The sequence below is a fragment of the Tenrec ecaudatus genome, chromosome 2 (genome assembly GCF_050624435.1).
Source record: "Tenrec ecaudatus isolate mTenEca1 chromosome 2, mTenEca1.hap1, whole genome shotgun sequence".
In the NCBI taxonomy this organism is placed as follows: Eukaryota; Metazoa; Chordata; class Mammalia; order Afrosoricida; family Tenrecidae; genus Tenrec; species Tenrec ecaudatus.
In genome coordinates, this window is record NC_134531.1 from 130,424,951 (window position 1) to 130,447,149 (window position 22,199).

The 22,199-nt window shown below is 40.3% G+C and overlaps 1 pseudogene; it reads right to left on the reverse strand.

The window, feature by feature from the left end:
• Nucleotides 1-16,352: 16,352 nt before the first annotated feature.
• On the reverse strand, nt 16,353-17,769 carry LOC142440960 (eukaryotic translation initiation factor 2 subunit 3 pseudogene; annotated as a pseudogene).
• Between the last annotated feature and the right edge of the window lie 4,430 nt (nt 17,770-22,199).

The window sequence follows — 22,199 nt, forward strand, 5'->3', positions numbered from 1 at the left end:
ATAGCCAGACAAATGGCCTGTCATCAGCCATCCTTGGGTGAGCAAGAACTCTTTATAGGACCTCTCTCCTTGCAGCAAGCTACCCTCTGGTCCCAAAGTATTTCCTTTCCATGTCCAACACCCTCATCTTAATCTCAATCTGAATTTGCATGAACTGCTTCCCTATCCGGACTCTGACCCAGACAACCGCGAGGACAAGAGGAACTCCACCTACGATCAAGACAAAAGCAAGGAAAATGTCGGGAATAACATCTGAGCGATCAGGAAACCCCACACTAAGATGCAGTCAATTAACCCTGGCCCTGCTAGCCGTAATTCCGTATGTGATGCATTATAACTCTGGACTCATCGCCTGTGGTTCTCATTCCATTTTGGAGGGCGTTCTCTGTGACAGATTAAATAAAGGCCTTAGTAGAATGTGTGGACCATGTCACACCCTTTATTTTCTTGGGGGCATCTATAAGACTACTTTATAAGAAGCTGTCATTTAAGACACCATCTTTAGTTTTCTAAGGATGTGAACTAGGAATATCATTACTGACACCTGTTGGATCTTGGTGAAAAGTAGAGAATTCCAGAAAGATGTTCACTTGTGTTTTATTAATGATGCCAAGGCATTCAACTGTGCAGATCACAATAAACTATGGATTACTTGAGAAGAAAGTGAATTCCAGAACACTCCATTCTGCTCCTGTGGAATTTGTACATAGACCAAGAGGCAATTATGAGAACAGAACAAGAGAATACTGCATGGGTTAAAATCTGCCTGGGAGAATACTGCATGGGTTAAAATACAGCTACAAGCCTTTAAGGCTTAAAGATAAACAAGCGGCCATCTAGCTTAGAAGCAACAAAGCCCACATGGAAGAACACACCAGCCTGTGTGATCACGAGGTGCCAAAGGGACCAGGTATAAGGCATCATGCAAAATATATATGTATGTTATGTATATATATGTGTGTGTGTGTGTATATATATATATATATATATATATATATATATATATATATACCATATTGAATGAAGGGGGAAGTGCAGAGTGGAGACCCAAGGCCCAAGTGTCAGCCACTGGAGATCCCCTCATAGAGGAGTTTAGAAGTGGAGATGGGTTAGTCAGGGTGCGAGGTAGTACCGATGAAGAACACAGCTTTCCCCCAGATCCTGGATGCTTCCTCCCCCCAACTACCATGATCCGAATTCTACCTTGCAGGACTGGATAGGGCAGAGGTTGTACACTGGTGCATATGGGGGCTGGAGGCACAGGGAATCCAGGGTGGATGATACCTTCAGGACCAAGTGGGAGAGTGGAGGGTGAGTGGGTTGGAAAGGGGGAACTGATTACAAGGATCCACATGTGACCTCCTCCCTGGGAGATGGACGGCAGAGAAGGGGGGAAGGGAGACTCTGGATAGGGAAAGATATGACAAAATAACAATGTATAAATTACCAAGGGCACACGAGAGAGCGGGGGAGTGGGGAGGGAGGGGAAAGGGAAAAAAAAGAGGACCTGATGCAAAGGGCTTAAGTGGAGAGCAAATGCTTTGAGAATGATTGGGGCAGGGAATGTGCGGATGTGCTTTATACAATTGATGTATGTATATATATGGATTGTGATAAGAGTTGTATGAACCCCTAATAAAATGTAAAAATAGAAGAGAGAGAAAAAAGAAAATGATTAGGGAAAAGAATGTACAGATGTGCTTTATACAATTGATGTATGCATATGTATGGATTGTGATAAGAGGTATATGAGCCCCTAAAAAATATACAGCTACAAGGCTGGATCTTACTATCATCCTTAGACCAGTGAAGAACTGATGCATTTGAATTATGATGCCGGAGAAGAATACTGGAAGTACTGTGGAAGGCTAAAAGGACAAGTCCACCTGGTTTGTAAGAAGCATGACCAGAGTGTCCTTAGCGGCAAGGAGGGCGGGATTCCTGTGATGTATTTGGGTGTGTTATCAGGAGAGACAGTCTTCAGAGAACTACATTATATTTTCCTAAGTAGAAGGACATCGGAAAAGAGGAAGGCCTTTGAGAAGATGGATTGATACTGTGGCTGCAACAATGGGCTCATTCATAGGAACAATTGTGAGAATGGAGCAGAACCGGGCAGCATTTAGTTCTGTTGTGAAAAAGATCTCTGTGCCTCACAATTGACTCAATGGCACCCAACAGCAACTGGATTTGAATTGTGGGTCATGATTTGCTGACCTTTGCTCTGAATTCAGAAAAAAATGTTGCCAATTTCAAAAATATGACAACTGGATAAAATTATACTGTAATAATAATAATTAAATTTCATTAAAATTAATAATTCTTAGGTATATCAATTGATCATTTTTGGATGATGAAAGATTGAAGCTAGTGCACATTGGTAATGCAGCCTTCAGCATGCTTTTGACATCTGGCATAAAAATAGAGTTATCAGAAGATCTTTTGATGAATAAATAAGTTAAATCATGGAAATAATTTAGGATGGATTCCTGGCACATAATAAAAGCTCAAGACATGATAATTTATTAATAGGCTGCAGTCCTGGTTCCATTGACAAAGATCTGTAATGTGAAAACAGATGCTTGGAGCTAACGATCATCAGTTTTCTAATATCTTTGTCCCATTGGCAAGACTATCCCCATTGGTGAGAAAGATTAAATTAAACATTCAATTTCTCAAACTCCCCAGAATCTAGTTCTATACTCATTGGGAAACCTCTCCTAACAAGCTTTCAGATGTCGATGTGGTTTGTTTTCCAATAGACCCAGGCCCAGAGGTAGAAATGTGCCCTTTGAAATATTCATTTTGGCATTTTTTTATTTTATAAATTTATGAGCTTTGGTTTATGAATGATCTAAACTTCATATGGTGTTTCAAAAGTAAAGTACTGAATTTCAAGATCAGACTTTGAGATAATATAATATCCACCCCCAAAAACCACTATTTTGGTCCAAAAGGCAATGAATGGGAGAGGTTGAGAACAATCTGCTAAGAGAAAATGTGCAACAAGTTTGGTGACACCATCGTATAGTCAGCCCTACATGAATGTTAAGCAAGCCATTCTGTTTTATTATTTCACTGAGCACTCCCAGCCCTGCCTCGGCCCTAAAGATTTCCGCTTACGTGTCTGGAAACTACTAGGTGATGAGTTGAATGATTTGGTAATCAGGTAACATAGAAAACTCATTAAAAGTAAAATTATAAATAAATAAAACGATTTTTAAATTATTTTAATCCAAGGAATAAGAGGAGTTACTATTATTTCTGCTCTTGTCAGTAATGAATTTCTCAGGAAACCAGAAAACCTCTTGCTCCTTAAGATTTTTAAAAATGCACATTGTCTCAATGTGCTTCATATGCAGTCCAGACAAGCTGCTCCAGCATATTATTAGTCAGTTGTTGTCAGTAGGACCCTTGACTGTCTTTTAGGTGTTGTTATATACTGTGGAAATTGCATTGCAATAATGAACAATTTGTGGTGGAATGTGGACAGCTCAGCCTGACTCACAGAAATGCTCATGGGCTCGTTGGTGGTTGCCAGCTGATTCATTCTGACTCTGAGCGACCCTGCTCCTGTTCCAGCCTCACAATTATTTTCTTTAAAAAAAAAAAGTGGTGGGGGGGGAGTTCATGCCTTTATCATATCATTCAGAGTTCAAGGAGTATTGTACAATTGCTATCACAACCAGTTTCCAAACACCCTTGTCCTTCCTGGACTCCTTGACAATTATTCTTATGGGAGAGCCCATTATTGCCGCCACTATGTCCCTCCACCTAGGTGACAGGCTTCCTCGTTTGTGCTGCTCTTCTGCTTTGCCATATGTGATGTTGTTCTCCAGGGACTGGTCTTCTCCTGTTAATATGTCCAAAATATGTGAGACGAAGTGTCACTGTCCTCACCACTAAGGAACATTCTGGCCCTACGACTTCCTAGACAGATCTGTTTGTTGTCAGTCAATGGTACTTTCAATATTGTTTACCAGCATCATAATTCAAATGCATAGATTGTTCTTTGGTCTTCCTTATCAATGTACAACTTTATGTGCATACAGTGTGACTGAAGATACCATCGCTTGGCTCAGGTGCACCTTAGTAAGTAAAATCTGCTGTCTTTCAAAACTTTAAAGAGGTCTCGTGCAGAACATTTACCTAATGCAAGGCATTGTTTGATTTCTTGACTGTTTCTTCCATGGGGATTGATTATGGGTTTAAGAAAGCCAAAATTCTTGGAAACTTTAATCATTTCTCTTTATCATGATGTTATCTAATGGAAAATTTGTGAGGATTTGGTCTTCTTTACATTGAAATGTAATCCATACTGAAGACTGTAATCTTCATCAGCAAATGCTTCAAATCCTCCTCATTTTCATCAACTAAGGTTATGTCATCTGGATACCACAAGTTGTTAATAAGCCTTCCTCCAAACTTTATGCCACATTCTTCTTCATATGACCCAGCTTCTCTGTTGATTTGCTCGGCATACAGATTGAATAAGTATGATGAAAGGATATGACCTTGTAGAACGTCTTTCCTGATTTTAAACCATGCAGCGTTCCCTTGTTCTGTCTGTACAACTGCCTCTTGACCCATGTACAGGCTCTGCATGAGCACACTGAAGTTTTCTAGGATTCCCATTCTTCTCCAAGCGTTCTGTAGTTTGTTATAGCCTACACAGTCAAATTCCTTTGCATAGTGTATGAAACACAAGTAAACATCTTTCTGGTAGACTCTGACTCTAGCCAAGATCCATCTGACATCAAGAGTGTTAGCCCTTGTTCCTGGTCTTCTTCTGAATCTGGTCTAAACCCCTGCAGCTCTCTGTCAATGTACTGCAACCATTGCTCAGTGATCTTTAGAAAAATGTTACTTGCAAGTAATATAAGTAATGTTGTTAAATAATGTGTATATTGTATTAGATTACCCTGCTGGTATATGATGTACCAGTGACATAGCTTCCAGCATGACAGCAACACACACTCCACAACAGGACAAACTAGCTGACAAATGATAGGGCATTCCAATTAATACCTTAACATTTTCCAGTCAATCAGATTTCATTTGTTATTCTTTGTGTTAGTCTGGTTTGACCAGAGAAACAATCCAGAGACACTCATGTGTGTTTAAGAGAGAACTTTATATCAAAGGGCAATTGTATATTAGGAACGCATCCCAGCCCAGTTCAGAACAAATCCCTAAGTCTGATATTGCCCCATATGTCAATATTAGTCCATAAATTCGTCTAAAGACTCATGCAGTCATGCAATGATGCTGAATTCAGAAAGAATGTAGACCAGTGGGTGGAAAGTTTTGTGAATCCAGTGGTGATGGAAGCATCTCAGTGTTGGTGTGGGTCTCCATCGGGCTCCTCCAGTTTCAGGTCTCTGGCTACTTCAGTGTAGCTCAATGTGGCTTGTCAGCAGGAAGACGAAACAGAGTGTGTCTCCCGCCTCTAGGGAGGAATACAGAAGTTCCCAGAATCCTCAGGAGAAGGCCATTCCCACACGGAGGCCTCGATGGCTATAGCCTGATTGACAGGAGGCTACACTCCACTCCTTTTCAAGTTGACAGGAGATTATATTACTGTCACAGATGTACCCAGTGTACTGCTGAGTGGACAGTAAGGACTGTGGTCCACTTTTCATCATAAAGGAATGTTTCTGATTTTTTTCTTTATATATGTAAATGTACATATGTGTATGTATTAATATAGATCTGTAACTATACAAAAAAATTCTTTTTCATAGCAAGGCAAACACTTTCCTTCCACCAGTCCAGCACTCTCAGGGTAACTGGCTCATCTAGCGGGGCCTGGCTTCCTGTGCTTGTCGGATGCAGGTGACGTTTAGCACAAGCTTTATCTCAGTTGTGGTAATTACTGGCCTGACATGAGCTCTCACACACAGCAAAGATTATTTTCAACAGATGTAACCAAGCAACTCTGCTTTCTCTGGAGCAGCTTATCTACCTTTCAAAGTGTGGCATTTCACATACACACACCACACACACAAGCACACCTGCCCACACATGAATATTTTAATGTCATTTTTAATTAAAATGCTCACTTTTGGTTGCTCTTACTATATTGATTTATGCCATGAGGTGATGGAACATTATATCTTCACTGTATGCAACTTCTGCATTACATACTGGTAGTGCAGCTTATTAAATAGAAAGGTTATTGTTATTATAATGTATCTCAGCAGCGCACCAAAAGCTACTTTAATGATGTAATTAATATTCTTGAATTTACCACTTAATGTTCTTAGGCACCAATTGTGTTCCTGATGTGATAGTAATGATTTTGTGTATGAGAGAGTAGCAGTCCACCCCTGCCCCGGCCATAACAGCCAGATGAAAAGAAAATGTTTTAATTAAATAAGCCACACTTCCTAACAACTTAATTATTTGTGTCAGACTTATGTTAGTGATGTAACAACTATGGAGATCATTCTTAAGTTCTAGCAACTCAGCATTATTTATATTTAATCAAGTTATCCATCTTATACCTGGGCAGGAGGAACAAAATATCTGCTTCTGTGGCATTTTCAGTTTTAACTGATATTTTCTTTATCCAAATTTGCTCTTACACAGAAGAAATGATCCTAACGGGAAATGCATAAGTGTCCCACAACTGTAATTTAAAGCATGGCCGTTACATTATTTGTGCTATAAATTGTGATTGTTCTATGCTCAGATTTTCATTAAACTGAATTGCGCAGACACATCACACTGCCTAAAAGTACAGGGACAGGAAGTGGCATTATGAATGCTAAATTGCTACATGGTAGATCATTAAATAAACACAGGCTTTGCCCAAGGCTTCTGAGCAAAGTGATTGACTAATGGTCATATACTTGAAAGAGGTGTTGGCTAAGTGATATCTGAAGTAAAATAAGGAATGAAAACCTAACTAACAAGAGATGAGTTGCCCCGTGCAGTTATGACCAAGGTGAAAAGAGATCTAAGTCAAATAATGTTCTTTGTAGTACTATCTTCAAGAGCCAAAAGGTGGACACAACCCATCTTCCTTTAACACTTGTATTCAATATTGTGTTGAAAGTCTTATCAGAGCTATCGGGCAATAAGAGAAATCAAACGGAGCCAGATTGAAGAAGATGAAGTGAAATCATTTACAAATCATATAGATATAGATCTTGCTAAATATAGAAAATAAAAGACTCCGCAAGGGGATTGTTGAAAATAATTTCAAGATTCAGCAGGGTTGAAAGGTAAAAAAAATCAACATGCAAAAATCATTCATTCTGTTTTCTTTATGCTAACAAGGAGAGCACTGAAGGCGAAATCAAGAAAACAGTACCATTTACAATAGTCATCTAGAAGATAAAGTATTTTGGAATAAGTCTAACCAGAAAAACAAAGACCTATATAAAGAAAATTAAGAAACACTACTTTAAGAACCAAAAGACACATAAAGGGAAGAATATGTCATAGAAAATGCCGATATTACCCAAAGTGATCTAGAGATGTAATACGATTTCTATTCACATACCAACATCATTTCTAAAGAGTTAATCAAACTAAAAAGCAACTTTATAGGGAAAGGAGTAAGATCTCTCAGATAAGGAAAGCACTAGTAAAGAAGATTTCCTGATCTCAAAACCTACTTACTACCCAACCAAGTTCCAAAGAGCTTGTTACTGGTACAATGACAGAAACATCGATCGATTGAACGGAATAGGGAATCCAGAGACAATCCCATGCTCCAACAGACAGCCGATCTTTGGCAAAGTGTAGAGACACTTTGAATGGGGAAGTCTCTGTCTCTCTAACAGATGGCCCTGACGAGATGGCGCATCTATTTACAGAAAAATGAAACAGGACTTGTGATATACGAAAATGAATTTAAAATGAAACAAGGGCCTAAATGTAAATTTTGTCAGTAAAAAGATCTTTAATTGATAAAATCGGGGCACACATAGAGACCTTATTTCATGGTATTAATATACTACCAAACATAATGAAAAACATACAACAGCACAACAACAACTAGGATGACTGAGGACTTCTAAAACTTAAACACTTGATGCGCATCAGAAGATGTCACCAAATGTGTGAAAGAGACATTTGACCCAGATGGGGAAATTGGGGGGCAATGACATATCAGAAATAGGCAAATCTCTACAATTTATAGAAAACTTCAGCACAACAGAAAAACAACAAGCAATGCAGCTTTTGAAAGAGCAGAGGAGACAAACAAATGCTTCTCCAAGAAGGCATTCAAGCAGCTAACCCGCATATGAAGCAGTGCTCACTATTACTAGCCACTGGAGAGATGAAATTAAAAACAATGAGATATCATCTTGGTTGCAAAAACAACAAAACAGAGAGCAACAAATGCTGGTGAGGGGGTGGAGAAAAGAAATGCGTATGCACTGCTGATTGGGCTGTAAGACGGTACAACCATTGTGGAAAGTGATCATGGAACGTCCTCTAAAAGTTGAAAACAGAAACACATTACCCAGCAATCCCTCTACATAGCATGTATCCTAGAGAAATAATAACCGGAACAGGAATAGACATATGTACTTTCATGTTTATCACATCAGTATTCAAAATTGCAAAATGACAGAAACCATCTGAATGCCCATCAATGGAAAGATTGATCTATTGTTGCTGTTAGGGGCCTCGAAGTTGATTCTGACTCACAGTAACAAGAGAACTTAGCAATGGCCGGTCCTGTGCCAGCCTCATGATTATTCCGATGCTTGAGCCTATCAATGCTACTGTGTCAATACATCTTCTTAAAGACCTTCCTCACAGAATGGAATATTATGCAATGTTGAAGAATAATGATTAAGCTGTGAAACACTTCATAATGAGAGTAAACTTGGCGGACATTATACTTAATGAAATTGTTCGCTTCTTCTCACTGCCAATAAGTCCATTCCAACTCACAGCAACCCTATAGGACAGGGTGGAATTGCCCATGTGGATTTCCATCTCTTTATGGGAGTAGAAAGCCCTATCTTTCTCCAGCAGAGCAGCTGGTGGTTTCAAACTACTGACCTTGGGATTCGCAACCAAACATGATAATTACACCACCAGGGCTCCCACAGTTTTTAGGGCAGTGAACCAGTTACTAAATTACTAGAATCTCACCACTGGGAGAAACCAATTCCACATCTGGCAGAGCTCCTTCCTGAAATGCAGATGTCAGATGAGCCTGTACTCTTCAGCCTTCTTTTTCCTCTTCTGATACCACACGAGCTTCCCAGGGCGCCCTACTTCTCGGTTGTTCGGTAATCCATTGCAGTGACTGCACAGGTCTCAGAGCTGTCACAATTATTGCAGGGAAGAGGTGCTGTCATTTGGGAATTTAGCAGGTTACCACAGGTCAAGATTAGAAATCATTATAAGGACATAGACCCTTTGTGCCCAGCAGTGCTTCTTCTCTGCCTTGCCAGTAGACATTTCTCTCTCTGGTCCTCAGAATTTCAGGCAAATGGTCCCTTGGCTTTTGCCCTGCTTACTCAGTGTTACAAAGTTCCTCTAGTGCTGATGAATGCAGGAAGGAGACCCTGCTCTGCAAACCAACCTCCTTCCCAAAGACACTAAGCTTTATTTGTTCTATGGGTCAGGAAAACCCACGGCTCTGTTTCATGATTTCCATGTTTTGACCCCTGTTGCCTGTGCTGTCTCCGCTGCCTTCACTACTGAAGGTAGAGCTGTCTTCTGGTGGTTCTTATTTCTGAGTAGCCTCAGATGGCTCCAGCAGAATGCCAAATCTGACCAATCCTTCGGTTAGAGCCTTCGGCACCTTATGTGCACGCTCCCACCCAGCCATTTGGTTAGAGTTACAAAGACAATGTCTAGGAAAGCCATATCAAATAATTCATTTAACCACAGTGGTTATCTATGAGTGGTTTCTTGGATAGACACATAGGCTAAACAAGTGTGGGAGAGAGCAGGAATAAACCCACAAATATAGAGAGATATGACAGGGGTATTTCTATATATGTATTTTCCTGTGCTGCAAATATATATGTGATGGAGCATACAAGGGTCAAAACTGTGAAAATGTCTTAGACATAACCAAACACTGAAGGAATGACTTTGGGGCTATGATCTTTGGGGACGCCAAGGTCAATTGGCCTAACATAGTTGAGAAAGCAGCATGTAGACGCCATTTCCACACCAGTCTGAGGCTAATTGCCCCTAGACGGAGGTCAGATATGCCTCCAACCTTCATCCTTCATTTACCTTATCCTGTTTCCAGTCATGATAATCCATTGCTGTGGCCACACAGAATTCACAGAAAATACTCATGATAATGAATTGTTGTTTGTCATTAGTGCACAGCAACACCTCTCCTCGGCCATCAGCCAAGTCTCTCTATTTCTCAGCCTCTCAGCTACAAAGTTCCTCGCCCTCTCTGTCTTTGAGCCGGGAAGCCAGCATGCCACTCTGCCTCACTATCTCAGTCTCAGGGGCCCTGCCCCTCCACTCAGTCTTGGTGTGGCTCTTTTGTTCTGTCCCCTGGTCTACAATGCAGTAGTCTCTGGTGTCTCTACTCTCAGCTTATACCACTGTAGGACAGGATCTCCATGCTCCAATGGTAACTCTTGTTCCTTGATGGTCCCAGAAATTCTCTGTTACTACTACTGATACAGCTCTCATAGCCAAGGGAATGGTAAGCCAAACTAAGCAGCCCCCTTAAGTTCATACACCTTATTTGCATAGTCTCACCCAATTACTGGAAGTTATAAGACATGGTTGTTTTTAGATGCTGACTGGTTAGTCCTTAACCTATGTAAAACAGAACAAAATGCTGCCTGATCTGGCACCATCAGTACAATTGTTACGTGTGAGCCCATCACTTCAGCCACTGTGTCAATCCATGTCATTGAAGGACTTCCTCTTTTTGCTGCCCCTACACTTTGCCAGGCTTGACTTCCTTCTCTAGAGGCTAGTCTCTCATGCAACATGCCCAAAGTCCTTGAGATGAAGTCTCACTGTCCTTGCCTCTAAGAAGCCTTTTGGCTATACTTCTTCTAAGACAGATGTTTGTTCTTTTGGTAGTCCCTGGAACTGTCAATATTCTTCACCCGCACCATAGTTAAATGCTTTCATTTTCCTCCAGCATTCCTGACTCAGTGCCCAATTTAGAGATGATTAAAAATACTATGGCTTGGACCAGGCACCGCTTGGTCCTCAAAGCAACCACCTTGCTTTTCAACTCTTTAAAGATGACTTGTGAAGGAGATTTACCCAATAAAATTCTTCTTTTGATCTCTTAGCTTCTTTTTCCAAAAGCATTGCTTGTAGATCCAAACAAGGCAAAATCTTTGAAACTTAAATATTTTCTCCATTTATCATGATGGCGTCTATTGGTCCAGTTGTGAAGATTTGGTCTTCCTGACATTGAGTTGTAGTCCATACTAAAGCCTGCACCCCTTGATCTCCATCAGCGAGTGCTTCAAGTTCTCCTCACTTTGAGCAAGCAAGGTTGTGTCATCTGCATGTCACAGGTTGTTCAAAAGCTTTCTTGCAATCCTGGAGTTCTTCAAATCATCCAGTCCCTCTGATTATTTGTTCAGCATATAGCTCGAGCAAGTATGGTGAGAGGATAGAAACCTAGTGAATATCTCTCTGGATCTTAAGCCATGCAGTATTCCCTAGTTTTCTTCCCACAACTGCCTCTGGATCTGTGTTTAACGTTTACATGAGTGTAATGAAGCATTTTGGAATTCCCATTCTTTAAAAGGCTATCCATAGTTTGTTTGTTTTTTAAATAGATCATTTTATTGAGGGCTCTGACAACTCTTGTAATAATTCCTATATTGATGGTATCAAGCATATTTCTGCATATGTTGCAATAATTATTTTCAAGATATTTACTTTCTATTGAGCCCTTGGTATCAGTTCCTTTTTATCCCTTCCATCCCCCTCATGATGCCTTCATAAATTGTACATTATTATCATTTTCATATCTTACACCAACTGCTGCCTCCCTTCCCTCACGGTTTCTGTTGTTCATTCCCTGGCTGTGATGGGTGGTGGTGGTGGTTATGTGTCAATCATTGCAATCCATTCCCCCTTCATCCTCTCCTCTTCCCTTTTCTCCTCCTGACCTTCTGGTATTGCTACTCCCATTCCTGTTCCTGGATTCTATGTGACATGAGCTTTATCTCTTATCTGTACCTGTGTGCATGCACCATTCTAGCCCACAATGAGAGGCAAGACTGGTGCCATCAAAGTGGGGGATGAAGAAGCCTCAAGGAACCAGAGGAATATTGTATTTCATCAGTGCTATGTTGTACCCTGGTTGACTCATCCCTTCCACGAGGGGATGTCCCATTGTCTACAGATGGGTTTGGGGGCTTTGCTCTGACCCCTTATTTTCAACGATATGTTCTTTGGTTTATTTGTTTGTTTTGGGTTTTCTGATGCCTGATACCTGATCCTGTCAACACCTCATGATCACACAGATTGGTGAGATTCTTCCATGCGGGCTTGTTGCTTCTATGCTAGATGGCTGCTTGTTTACCTTTAAGCCTTTAAGACCCAAGAGGCAAAATCGTTTGATAGCCAGGCACCATCAGCTTCCTTCACCACATTTGTTTATGCACCCATTTTGTCATCAGCGATCCTGCCAGGAGGATGAGCATGCATAGTTGTTGATGACCCATATATTGATTGAATGCCTTGGCAGAGCTACAAAAATGCAAGCAAACATCTTTCGGGTAAGAACCATAGACTCTGCTGAGTCCCCTCCAAACACAGACCAGGAATGTGACACATCTGGCTATCATGCAAAATGCACAGGAAATTAGATTATAGCACATGATCTTAAGTAAACTGTAGTACTTTATCTTTTGATCCATTTTAAATTTGTTCTAGTTTTTGTCTTGTTCTACTTCATTATTGTTTTCAGGTTTTTTTGTTTTTAATGTTTTTGTAGATAAAATTCAGGAGGAGTAAATATATAGACAGAGTAATGGTTTAATAGTGCCTTGGAGATATGGCAGGAGAAGTTGGGGGGAAATGGGGAGCTAATAAAAGTGAACACAAGAGTGAAGGGAATGTTCTAAAACTGCTTGTGGTAATGACTGTACAACTTTTCTTGATGTGATTGGATTAGTAAATTATATGATATGTGAATTATTTGCTAATAAAGCTGTTAAAAATAAAATTAAGAAAAGAAATTTTACTTCCCTGCAATAGTTCACAGAGGCAAGATTCCTCATCCTACTGTGGTGGATAGCCACTAGGCTGTTCAAAGCTCAGGAGCAGGTTTTTAAGGTGAAGATATTGGTCTGTCCCCATCCAGAGGCAAGAAGAATTATGAAAATTTAAAGACACATGCAAGAAAATCATTCTAGTTGACTAATGGACCACACGTGCAAACATCAGACTTCACAGCCCTGAGACCAGAAAGGATAGATGGTGGCTGGCCACCACTATTATCTTCTCTGAAGATTACATTAAATAAGTTCTGGATAGAGTGAGATAAAATATGGAATAAAGTTCTAAGTCATAAAAGAAGAGAGAGAGACCAGGATTACTGGTCAGAGAGAGTGACTGAATCCCCAAGACTATGACCTAAAGTCACCCTTCAGGTTAGGAACTGAACTCATCAATATGTTAGAATAATCAATCATATATGACAAATAAGAAGCATTTATCCAAGGACAAGGTTCAGAGGGTTGAGAATGAAGGAGGGATGGGAGAATGAAACACAGGGAGGAAATGGGGAGTTTAAAAAGAATGTTGAGAGGAAAACTCATAATAAGATCTATAAATCTTCACCTAATTCTCAAAAAGTAAACAAGCAAACAAAAAACCCAGATTACTGGATATGAAAAACAGAGGAAAGTGCAAGAGTGATGTTATTCTCATGTGAAAATTGAAATCATTCCCATGTAACAAATTATATATGAACAATGAAATGGAAAACTTATTTGTGCTGTAAACTTTCACCAATCTCACAATTAAAATGATTTCACAAGACCTTGAACCCACCGGCCAGTGATCTTCCTGCATTCTCCATCATCATATATAAATAGAACTTTCTTATCTGAACTTAAAATAGTCAAATTCAATCCTTTCTTATCTAAACTATCCATATGCAATAGTGCCTTAGGTCTCCAGTTGCATCACCCTAGGGCAGGACCATCTGTTAGCTATTTTGACTAAACAGCATGGTCTCTGACTTCAAGGAACCATTTTGCCCCATGAGCTCAAAATCTATGTTTGTCACATTCATTTTCTCCATTTCAAATAGGAATAACCAAAGACAACAACTAAAGATAAGAGTTAAAAGTTTAACTTCCCATATTCTTTCTAGAAAACAAATGAGTAAACAGTGTGGCTTTATGTGATCACCACCTAGCCAAAAAAAACTACTGTAAGGCAGAGGTCCAACAAGTATTCCTTCTGTCCAGCTGTATGATTTGTTTCTCTATTACTCCACTCCTAAGTTACCATGATGTGTTAGGCTAGATTGACTAAAGAAACAAATCCAGAGACACTCATATATGCGTAAGAGAGAGATTTATGTCAAAAGTAGTTATATAACTGGAAAACATCCCATCCCAGTTCAGATTGGGTCCATAAGCCCAATACTAGTCCACAAATCCCTCTTCAGACTCATACAGCTACATGTAATGGTGCAAAATTCATAAAGATCACCAGCTGGTGGGTACAAAATCTTGTGGTTCCAAAGGTAGTGAATGCATCTTCAGGCTCATGTAGGTCTCTATGTGGCTGCTCAATAGGAAGATGAAGGCAGAGAGAGCAAGGTACCAGCCACCAGAGAGCCATTTATCTTGGTCACACCTCCAAAGGATGACATCAGACTGCAACCTTATTGACACACTAAACTGTACCCGTATCTTCTTATGGGTGCCATGTTGGCACAAAAACTAGCACAAGATACTTACTAGGGAATGTTGCTGTGTTAGTCTGGGTAGGCTAGAGAAACAGATTCAGGGAGACACATATTTGTGTAAGAAGGAACTTTATAAACAACAGCAGTAGAATATTGAGATAATATCCCAGCCCAGTCCAGAACAAGTCCATAAGTCCAATATTAGGCCATAGGTCTGAAATCAATCTCTAAAGTCCTCTTCAGACTCATGAAACACATGCAATGACACCAAATGCAGGGAGATCACCAGTCAGTGGTTTAGAAATCTTGTGGATCCAGTGGCATTGTAAGCATCTCAGCACTGGCAGGGGTCTCCACATGTTTACTTCAGCTCCAAAACTCTGACTGCCTCAGGGTAGCTTCATATGGCTTCTCCTCAGAAATGTCTCCCAGGGAGTGAGCAGAGAGAGTCTTTCACCTCTAAGGACGAAATACAGGAGTTCCCAGAATCCTCAGGAGAAGGCCATGCCCATACAGAGGCTCCTTGGCTATACAATGATTGACAGGCTAGACTCCACCCCTTCATTCTTAATCCTCAAACTAACACCAGATTATGTAACTACCACAGTTGTAATGGTAGCTGTCACTGTTGGGTGTCACTTAGGCCCTTACAACTCATGAGGATCCTATAAGAAAGAGTAAAAATGCTCCATAAGGTTTCCTATTCTGTCATATCCGGTATTTACCCCAGAAAGATTCATTGATAGGATTAAACCAGAGAGGTTGAAGTTAGCAACCTAGTGCTTAACCATCTGTCACAATGGAATATTACTTGGTTATAAAGATAAAATCGTATAGAAACTGTGATATGGATGGACCTGGAAAACATTAGATTAAATGAAAAGAACTAATAATCAAGGGATAAATATGATCCCACTTACATAACACTTCAAGATAGGAAAAAATGAATAGAAACAGAAAAGTACATTACGTGTTCCCAGGGGTTGTAGAGAGAAGGAAATGGAGAGTTGCTATGTGATGAGGCTGGAGCCTTGTTGCTTGCTGCTGGTAGGGGCCTTGAGTCAGTTCCCTTCCTTTCTGACACAATGGACAGCAACCAAACCCTGCACTAACAATTGTAATAATTGAGCCTATTGTTGCAGTTACTATGTCAATCCATTTCCTTGAAGTCTTCCTCTTTTCATTGACCTGCCACTTTACCAAGCATAATGTTCTTTTACTGGGACTTCAAACTCCGGATGAAATGTCCAAAGTACATGAAACAAAGTTTTGCTATCTTCATTTCTACAGAATATTCTGGCTATATTTATTCTAAGACAGATTTGTTCTTTTGGCAGCCCTTGGTACTCTCAATATTCTTGATTAAAACCATATTTCAGATATATCAATTTTTTGGGTGGGGAGAGATTTTCCAACTTTATTGTTATTTAACTGGGCATCTTCATACATCCCTAGGTTGGCGAGTGATTTTCCAGCTTTATTGCTATTTAACTGGGCATCTTCAGTCATCATCGACTGTTGGCTTGATTGCCACTCCTCTTATCTGGCCCCAGTCAATTAGACGTCAGTGTTTCTCCACTCTTTGGCTAAGGGCAATTTTTTCTCCTACTTCTGTGCACACGGGATTAGTTAAAACAATTTTGCCCAAATCGGCCTTCACTGCACTAACTCTTCCTCCGGTTGACAGGGATCCAATGTTCACCATGAGCACTTCGTTCTTAGACAGCTTCTGCACCTTGGCTACTTTCTTGTCTCCTTCAATACAGACGCCTAGAAGCCGTCTGTGTAGGAGATAGGAAATTTCCAACTCTGTGAAGATCTCAGGTAAAGCTCCTACGGCACCAAGTACCTGCCCGACCATTCTGTCCGCTCGGCACAAAGTGGGGTCAATTTTTGTTCCAACCCCAATAAGACCCCCAGGAGCCGCATACTGAAGATCATTATGCTCCGCAAAAAGTGACACAATTTTGGAAAAGATGGGCTTGCACGTGAGTTTTCCTTCGCTATCTTTAGAAACAATACCAGGTCGGACTTCCTATTTCTTGGCCCATCTTTAACATTCCTTTCAGAATACTACGTCCCGCAACACCCCCTTTTAGGTCATCAACTTCACACCCAGGTTTGTTGACATCAAAGGACCGAATCACAATGAGTCGGGGTTCTGCAGTAAAGTCTCTGGGAGGTACTGGAATTTTCTTTACTATGTACTCACAGACAACTTGGATATTGTACTTCAGCTGAGCAGAAATTGGAATAATCGGTGCTCCTTCTGCCACTGTACCTTGTACGAATGCAAGGATTTGTTCATACTGCTCTTTAGCCTGACTTTCTTTCACCAAATCTATTTTATTTTGTAGAATCAAAATATGTTTCAGCTTCATGATTTCTATAGCAGCCAGATGTTCAGACGTCTGTGGCTGGGGACAAGATTCATTGCCAGCTATCAGCAGAAGAGCTGCATCCATCACGGTGGTCCTGTTCAGCATGGTAGCCATCAAAATATCATGGCCTGGACAGTCCACGAAAGAAATGTGCCTGACTAATTTGAAGTTCCCTTTGGTCCCTGGAATGTCTGTAGGAACCTCATCAGGCGTACTGCTTCCACAGGATCTATAGCATTCTGGACGAGGGTAACTTGGGTCATCCAGTTTGTAAATCTTAGCATTAGCATATCCAAGTTTGATGGTAATATTTCTTTCTAGTTCATTTTTGAACCTGACGGTGTGGACTCCAGAAATAGCTTTTACAACTGTAGACTTCCCATGAGCTACATGACCAATTGTACCTATATTGATGGTGGCTTGTCTGCTGATGACGTCATGCAGCAGTGGTGTCAATTTGGTAACATCCAAGGTGGTGAGATCCTGCCGAGAAAGATGAGGCTGCCGCAGAGTGACTCCAGCCTCGCTCCCGGCCATCTTGCTTATAGAGGAGGGGGCGGGGCAATGGAAGCGGGACGTCAATGGAGTGCCCAAGCCGGGGAGGGAGGATGACCTGTGTAACTGAAGCTTCACACCTTGGACTTTTCTCCGCATAGACTCATTCAGTGCCAGTAGGCTTCCGAGAAGACTATTAATAGTTTCAGGATCTATTCATCGTAGACCTGTTGGCTATTTGTGCAGGCAATACTGAGAACAACTCCAGAAAAGGATCCACTGAGAAATGGGTGCTGTAACCTGTACCGTGCGTTGGCCAGGGAGAAGTCATGTCCGTTTTCTGTAGGGTTGGCCTAAGGAGTTTTCCGGAACTTGAGAGTCTTACGTAGGATGTGAACTTAGAGTAAAGAGAGGCTTTCCTGATTTACTGACTCTGATAATTTAATAAGGCGAAGTTGGCTCAGGATCCGCAACGCAAGCTGCGGGGGTACTGGCCAGAAGGAAGCCTTGTGTTGAGCCCAATATATCAACTCTTATCTAGCCTTTCTTTTTCATTGTCTAGCTGCCACATGCATATGAAGTGATTTAAAATACCATGGCTTTGGGTAGGTGCAACTTACTCCTCAAAAACATCTTTCCTCTTCAACATTTTAAAGAGGTATTGTGCAGCAAATTTGCCCAATACGGTATATCAACTCATATATCTTCACAGCTGCTTCCAAGAGTATTGATTGTGGGCCCAGGTAAAATGAGATTCTCAACAACCTCTATCTTTTCTCCATCCTCATGGTATTGTCTATTGGTCCAGTTGCAAAGATTTTTGTTTTGTTTCCAGTGAATTGCAAACCATTCTGAAGGCTGTAGGAATAGTCTTGTATCTTTATCATTAAGTATTTTTAAGTCTCTTAGGCTTTCATCAAGCAAGGTTGGTTCAGTTGTCTGTCATAGACTTCATGTGGTTAATCAAAACCTTGGAGTAATGAAAAACTTAGGGGACTGAATGATCATTATAGTTGCACAGATTGTAAATATAATTAAAACCACTGAATTATACATTTAACAGTATCAAAGTGACAAATTAATGCTTTTGTTCAAAATATAGTTTACTATAGTAAGAGAAAACATGTGGGAACACAACTTTTGAAATGCTTTTCCATTTGTTATTTAAAAAATGGGATGATAAAACCTTACTTAGAAGTATTTCTGGGACCTTTAAAAGTTATAGTAAATGTTGGATGAATTGAGGTTGAGCCAGATTGTAATTATGCAAAATAAAGCTATCTATTAAGTCAAATTTCCATAAGAAAATTTCACCTCTGGCATTTAAAAGGGAAGGCAAGGGATGAGGTGCCACCATGAATAAATGTGAAGCCTGAGTAAGATATGGACTGATCAAAACAATTAAAAAGGACTTTCTAGTTTGCCCTCAAATTCCATCAAGGGATTAAGTGTATTGTATGAAAGTATCTGTCACTTAGTATGCTGAGCAGTTATGTGAAATAAAAATACTAAGTGACAGTTAACTTCCTATGGTACTTTTAGTTCATTATGAGGGAAGCTGTCATTTGAAGATAGTCACCTACATTACGTAAGGTACTTTAAGTGGCAGCTAGTTTTTAAGCATGCATTTACTCATATCTTTTTTAAAAAACCACTGGGTATTCATTGGAATTAAAATTCCATTCATTTGACCAAACTGCCTTTATTTAGTTTAAAATGTCTCCAGTACCAAGGTATGTAAAATTCTTCCGGCCACTAATAATTGACCGCATGTTTATAAATGACACTTGAATTCCCTGCCTTGGGTTTCCACCACAATGCACATAGGAGTCTTGACAAGTGCTCATGCACAGAGAGGGATGACTTTGCCTTACTTCTTTCAGTGCTGTCTGGAATTAAGAACAAACATTTTTGTGTGGTAAAAATGCTAACTTATAAAGCCCTGACTGGCTCTTTACCACTTAGCTCCCCTTGCAGAGTGACTAGCAAATGATCCCACTGATGTATCTGAAATCCTATAAAGAAGACTTGGTATTACTATAAAAGCTTATTCCTTGATGTTAAGTCTCAGAAAATGCCCTAGATCCTTATAAAGCATTCACATTCTTCAAAAGAGAATTGTAGGCTTAGCAAAATTAACCATAATAACAGGGCTGAAAACAGAATACTTCCACTTCTGTATACACCACAAGAGATGTTGCTGGTCCCCTAATGTGGTCTCTAAGGACCGTACTGTAAATATCCTACCAGTGAGATGAAAGGGGGCCACTGTAACAGCCTGGCACATAGCTTTCTCCAGGCAACCGACATGTGTAAGCAATGCCCAGTGATGGGCTAGCTTTGGAGAGCGACCTCTGTCTCACATCTCGTCACTAAGAGGTCATATTTTAACAGTTCACCTCTCTAAACAGGATACAACTTGCAGATGGTTAGAAAATGAAAGTTGTGTTTAAAGCAATGAAGTAGAAGGAGAGGAAAAGGGAGTGGATGAGCACCAAATGTCTCCCATATGGTCACGTAGACCCACTGGGGGAGCATATAAAATATTAATCTAACTCATGTGATTCTGCTCTAACCAAAATAAGTTCAGATAACGAAAACGCAAATGAAATATAACATCTGGATTTTTTGACAACATTCTGGGATGCGACTTTAATAATTGATTCTTAAACTCTCTATTTATTGTTCTTTTTTTGGGGGGGGGATCTTTTTAAGACTCTACTTAACTGCTGGCAACTTAAATAATACCCCTTCCTATTTTAGAAATTAAAAGGGTTACAAACTGATAGTTCCTTCAAATGAGAATATCACTTTCCTGTATATGTATATTTACTGATTATTATTTTTCACATGTAATGGGATTTTAGCTAGGTTTTCCTAAGAGGTAACATCAGCTTTGGCCATCCATTAATCAGACATTCTTTGAAGTTCAAGCTCAATTTTCTCTCCTTTGTTTTCACCTCACTAGTTTGAATGTCAAGATTTTAAAGACGTGTTTACATATAATTTTCATAAAATCAAGATACAGAACAGGCTTGAAGGAGAGCGAGCGGGTGTCAGCTCAGGGTGATCCTTATGTGTACACTGAGTCCAAATTCTCTTGACTTCTATCCAGAAAAAAATGCGCAGAATGAAATGAATCAAGTTGTTGCTTGAACCAAGTGAATACTTCAAGGCCCACATACCGAACTGGAGGCTGCGCCAGAGGCATCCACGGACATGGATTAACTTAACAGCAAGTTTTGAGCCAATCAGACAGTAAGGGCTTCCACAGATTGTGGCAAAATACCACCCTCTCAAAAAAAAAAAAAAGGTTCTCAACAAAATGTTTGTAGAGCTTGAACACAGGAGACTCTGTTGCATCTTGGTATTCAGAATGATAACATTTAAAGGAATGCTCCTGGCCCCTCAGATAGAATTAATCATTCCCTCATATTTGCTCCTAAGCAGTTTTATATGTTATGGTGGAGCACTGACTCCATGAAAATTATCTCGGTACTTGTCTTTTTACTTACTAGAACGTGTCTTACTAATATTTGCTAGGTTATTTTCCAAATGTATAGACCAATATTTAAGGCATAATCAGCTAACCAGTGGCCATCGCATTGATTCTGCCTCCTGGTGGTCCGTAGTGTGTCCAAGTAGGACAGTGGTCCGTGAGCCTTTCAAAGGCTGTTTGTCCAGAGGACCTGTCCTCTGAGGCTTCTCTCGGCGAACTCAAGCTTCCAGTCTGTGGTGGGGAAATCCGTAAAAGGTGTTTGATGAACTGATCCCACACCTACTGTGCTCCATGTTTCAGTTGTCATTGCTTTGAATATAGGAGATTCAAAATTAGTAAGATTCAATCCCTGCTGTTTGACACCGTACAGTCAAGAGGAGAGGACTTACCAGGGTTAATCCCCAAACTCCAAACTCACTGCCATTGAGTCAATGCCAACTCAAATAGCAACCCTCTAGGACAGGGCAGAACTTCCCTGTGAGTGTCTGAGACTGGAACTCTTTATGAGAGTAGAAAGCCACATCTTCCTCCAATGGATGGGCTGGTAGTCTAAAACTGCTGTGCTGGCCTTGCAGTTTGCTGCCAACAGGAAACCACTGCATCACCGGGGTTCTTGCCATGATTAAAGGGCAAGTGAAACCCACTTGCTATGCTAGTTCACTCCTACCGTTACACATAAATAGCAAGTTCGTGACATTTTCCACTACTTAACTGTGAATGGGCTAATTATAACTGAATTCAATGACCAAGGTGGGTCAAAAAGAGATGTTCATTTGACTGTGTTTTGCTGATACTAGCTCAAGGAGGGTGTTTAAGAACTAATGAAATATTTGAACAGTTTTGATTGAGAAACAAATACAGAAATTAACAGTCAAACAGCAACTAAGTATATGACACTTTATAACCTAGTGATTATGTTAAGTATATCATCTCTAAAAAGCCTGTGAACAATGTACAGGAACTAACATACACA